Source organism: Cajanus cajan, chromosome 5, assembly GCF_000230855.2.
Source record: "Cajanus cajan strain Asha chromosome 5, NIPB_CcT2T_4, whole genome shotgun sequence".
NCBI lineage: Eukaryota > Viridiplantae > Streptophyta > Magnoliopsida > Fabales > Fabaceae > Cajanus > Cajanus cajan.
This window is the reverse complement of record NC_138521.1, coordinates 48,663,837-48,669,415: the sequence shown is the minus strand read 5'-3', so window position 1 is coordinate 48,669,415 and position 5,579 is coordinate 48,663,837.

Below are 5,579 nucleotides of genomic sequence, written 5' to 3'. Positions count from 1 at the left end.
GACACTGCCGCCAACTCCGCTTTGAGAGAGGTCACAACATCCTCCAGAGCCCGCACTTGGCCACAGGAAGACATTACCTCATCTTCCAAGGAGCGAGCGCGGCCTCGAGAGAAGGCGACGAGCTCCTGCAGCTCCCCCACCTGAGAGGCATAAGTCTCGTTAGACCGCAAGGCGATCTCGAGAGACTCCTGCGCCCTCACAAGGTCGCCCCGTGCAGATCGGAGCTCGGCCTCCCGCTGCTTCGCCTCATCAAGGGCAGTGCTGAGAGCCTTGTTCTCCTCCCTCAGAATTTTATTCGCATCCTTCCAAGGTTGAAGCCGACCCCTCAGCTTGGACAGCTCCTCTTGCTGCTTGGCCAGGTCCTCTCGCTGCTTGGCCAAGTCCTCCTGCTGCTTGGCCCACCTCGGTTTCCAGTGGCCTAGGATGCCCATAGTCCTCTGCAGCAGGACCTGAGCAGCATCGAAACTATCCTCAGGACCGACCTCCTCTATCAGCCCCTGGTCCTCGGAGCTCAACGAACCCTGAGGGAAGAACTTCTTAGCGGTCACCCCCGAGCTCCATAGTGAGTCCATGTCGGTTGAGGCACTCACGTGGTCCAGCCTCACTTTCGAAAGGCCCTACCCAAAGTGATGGGCCAAATATCCGCTCTGGGAAGCCCCCTATGGCGAGCCCGAAGGCGGCGCCGAGGCTGCAGCAGTGGACGGGGGAGCCTCACAACTCGAGCCCCCTCTGTGAGCCTCAACGGAGGCAGAAACCGACGTCCCCTGCTTGGCATCCAGGGAGTCCACAATGGGAACCTCCGACCTCGCCTGCGAAAACCAACCCCATGTCAGAAAATAAACAAGGTGGCATACGGGGAATCACAAAAACAAGTTAACACTGTTTACCCCAGCAGCATGGGAGGCTCGCTCGGTGGCTGGGACCACTTCTTCGACGACGAAAGCGACTGGCCCAGCGCCGGAGGTCGCCATCCCGGTAGCATTTCCTGCCTGCGAAAAATGACCCCAGATCAAAAGACAAGAAAGCATAATAAAAGGCAACGAAAAGCCGAAGAAACAATACTCACCACCTCGGCAACTCGAGCAACTTGCTCAGCCGCCCGTACTCCTACCTCAGTGACGGCCACCCCGGCCTACAAGAAAACCCATATCACCACAATAAACCAAGAAAAGTCTAACACAGAAGAAACGTATAAGGAAGTACGACACTCACATCAGCGACCTGCGTGGTAGGCTCAGCAGCGTGGGCGGCCTCCCCAGCCCCCACTGGGGGAGCCTCTTTAGACGGTGGACTCTCAGTGAGATCCACCTCATCAGCATCAACAGCCTTGGAGGTCACCTCCTCGACACCTGGAGGGGCGGAGGTTCCCCCGACCTCTTTTCCCCCCCTCTTTCTCTTCCGGCTAACCTTCAGGGGGGCAACTTCCTCCTCCGGAGGCTCGGGAACCTCGAGCTCAGTAACGTTGTAGCGGTGCTTAAGCTCGCGCCACAAGTTCTTCCCCATAATGCCTACAGACAAAAATGGAAACACATCAACACAAGGAAATTACACGAGCCCTAGAAAACCACCAAAACACGAAATACTCACTCTCTAGGCCCCTCTCCCTGTAGGGCGAATTCGCAAGCGACAGAACGAGCTTGCAATCCAACGGGCGAGGGCGTGAAACCTAGACGGTTTGGGACACCAGTAAAAAGGAAATTTCGGCAAGCCGCTGAAGTGGAACACCTCATCCTCCAGGGGGTCAATACCCACAAGGGCAACCCGGAAGAACTCCTGTTAGAAGTTTTTATATGATTGGGAGTAGAGAGTAAACAAACCCCCATCCCTACTCCCATTCAAGGACAAAATACCATAAGGCAGAGCGCCCGCCTTCAGTTGATAAAAATGAAGAAAGACGCGAAGGGACACCTCTATCCCTAGAACCGCACACAGGACCTGAAAAGCCCTCAAAAAACCCCAACTGTTGGGATGCAACTGGCAAGGAGCCGCGTTGATAAAATTCAAAAAATCGCACTCGAACTGAGTGAAGGGAAGACAGACACCTAAATCCCTAAAAAAGCTTTGGTACATATAGAAATGGGGAGAGTCTGTAGGCTTCCCCATATACACGCCCTCATCGGCCTGACAAGGCTCAAGCCGAATCATATGGGAGATAGAAGGGTCGCAAACCCTACATGACCTGGAGATCCTATTGACCTCTAGAAAGGTCCGAAACACGCTTTGGACCCTCGCCATCTCGCTCTTGACCCAGTCGTATCCAGGAATTCCTGGCTCCGGGCCCCGGGGCGAATCCCTCTTTTCGGCGGTGGCCTTCCCGGTAGCCATCGCCTTGCCCCGAGAAGGCGCAGAAGGGCCGGCACCACTTCCCCCAGCCATTGAAAAGACAAGAAAAACCGGGAAGAAAAGAAAATAAGACAGTAAAAAGGAAGTACCTGGTACTCCTCTTCAAAAAATAACCCTAACAACGAAGGGGTTACCGAAAACGGCGACTGAAACGGAGAAAACGGAGACGGAGGGTGGACGAAAACAAGAGAAGCGGCATACGCAAGAAGTTGAAAGAAGAGTAAAATGAAGAAGGCAAAGAGGCACGAGTGAGAGAAAAGAAAGTCTTCACCCAACAATTCAAAACGGTCGCGCCACGTGTCAACTCAAGGGCACGCCTGACAGCACAATTAATTGCAAATTCATCATTGCATAACCGTCATTTCCCGTGGCACGTCACTTGCGCGTTCCTGGGGAATGAACGGCCGCGACACATGTGAAAAGCCACTTTCCCCAACAAGCCCGGCATTAACTCCTCGACCAACGGTCTTCGGAGCTCGGGGGGCTAGTGTACTGTCCGTACCGCGAAACTGAGCTCCAAGCTCGGCATCACAGTGCAAGATGATCTCGGGCACGCGTCATACGGCGTCAGCTCGACATTCAGGTGAATCACAACTGATTCCCGAGAATCTCACCCATACGAGATCCATTATCTAATCACGGATTACCGAAGATCTCGCCCCAGACGAGATCCGCTATCATATCTTATCTCAGGCCCAGAGCCCAAAGCAACCCTAATTCACTCCAAGGTACATGCATTACTTATATGAGACTATGACTCATACAAACCCTAACTTTGGCATCGGAGTCTCTTTTGCAGGTACCACCCCCATCTTGGAGCACCAGTGTACCAGCGAAGGAGGCTCACCGACCTTACTCGGAAGATCGTCCACACGACAAATTCCGGTAAGAACACCTAGTAATCTTGAATTTAGGAAGTCCCAGTCTCGCCCATTGTGTTCATCAGATGTATCTTGCGTGGCTTAGCTATCCCGACGAGACTCTGGTAGTATGTCTTTCTAGTGAGAGTGCGTAGAGGGTGTGACCCGGCATGTACTCCTAGACTACTCTTCGTGTATTGCTAGCGGCAATATGCCATGTGATATGTTACTGGCGCCACATGCATGATAAAATGTAGTCCGTGTCCATACATGTGCATTTTAATGTTATATGAAAAATTGATATGTCTTGGATGAGTGAGATATGATATTACTATTAATTTATCTATGTTATACTTGTTTTATTTGTGTTTGGCTATCTGGTGTATATTCCTACACTGTGAGCCGAGTGAGATGTTTCTCACTCCCTTTTCTTTGTGTTGCTTTCCTTTGACCGTTATACAGGTGATTATCAGCATGAGGTTGAGGATGTTGGTGATGAAGCTTAGGCTTCTATGTGGGCTTTGCTCTAATAGGACATGTGATATCAGGGCATAGATAATATTAGATTAGGGTGTTATTTCTATTAAATTATTTTGGAAGCTTTAGTTTTATTTCTTTGTAATTTTTGCTGATTATGTTATTTGTTTAAGTTATGGATGTGGTGCTCTCTATCTAAACATATTTGGTATTTTTAATAATGAAGGATTATGTTATTCTAATTTTATTATTTATGTGTTATGGTAAGCGGGGTAGAGGGTGTCACATTAAGTGGGGTAGAGGCTGTAACATTAAGCTCTAAGGGAACTTTTTATGATGATATTGAAAGGATATTAGTTGTATGTTTAAATTGTGTCTTTTAGAAGTGTAACATAACCTATGAAAAGTTTTTACCAATTGGATTGAGAGAAAAGAGTTTGGGTGTAAGTTGTATCTTGTTCTTAAAATTTTGGTATAAATATATTTTGGTATTTATGTGATTTCTCTATGTGTGATTAATGAAATTGAGTTTCAATTGTTGGGTTAGAAAGTACACATTTAGGGTTATAGTTTAGACTCAAGAATCACATAAAAATGTTATGGAATGACCTAGTTATATGAGTTAAAAGATAAACCTCATATTCTGTGTCCAAAATGTAATGTGCATACATTGTAAGCCTTTTGAGTAGACTTAAATGGCAGAATTAGGTTTTGTGATATGCATAAAAGTTGTAGCCTTGGATGTTAGCTTTCAAATTCTGTTGGAATCACCTAAAAAAGAGGTCTAGAACGCAAGTTATGATCAAATTAGTGAACAAAGGTCAAACTGTCAGATTTAGACTGAAACTTTGCGATTTTGTATTTATTTAAAATAGTAGATGGCATATTTAGCTCTAAGGTTACCATAGAAGTTGGAGATAGTTGTCCTAACTTTCTAATAAAATTAAGATCAACTTAATAGCATATATATAATTCTAGCTAAGGTGTTTGGACCACGCGATATTGTAGAAGATTAAGTTATAAAAATGTAGTATGTGATTGTGCTATTAATATTCTTGTGAGCTATGTATGAGTTGCAGTGATGTGATCTCTTGTGCCATTAATTACTAATATTTAATTGATATAGTTGAATTGTTAATTGCTACATTAAGAATAGTTGATGATTTACTTATGATATGGGATTAGTTAATAATGAATTAACAAGATCATGTGAAGTGTTATGTATAGAGTTTGTTTGACATGCATCATGTGCATAAAAATGTTTTCTTTAAGGGTATGTCTGACACCCTCTACCCCAACATTGATACACAATAAATGTAGACAATAATTTTTTTTTCCTTTTTGAGTAAATAAAATCTTTCATAGTTTGATAACATCTTTCATGTATAAAATAAATGTTTCAAATATCATAAGGTAGAAGATTCACAATCATAACTCAAGAAATCATAAAAAAATAATAAAGGAAATATAGATTAACTCCAGTAAAGGTGGCAGTGCCTCCTAGTTAGGAATTAATTTATAACTTCCAAATCATGTAATAAAAATAATATGACAAAGATGCACATTTTGGTCTTTTATCAAGAACGTTCAAAATTACAAAAGAAAGCAAAACTAAGGCTTTTAAAACAATAACATCCTAAACTAAGCCTAGTTATGCCCGATGTCACATCCTATCAGAGCATGCCCAACTGAAGCCTTAAGCCTCATTACCAACATCCTCATGATGATGATCACCTGCAACATAATTTAAACCTATACAAGAACAACAAGGGAGTAAGAAACATCTCACTCAGTCTCAGGTGCAAAAATAAAGGTTAGATAGCACACACAACAATCATAAGTCATAAACACTAATCACATATAAATAATACCCATACATGATCAGTATCACATGTACAC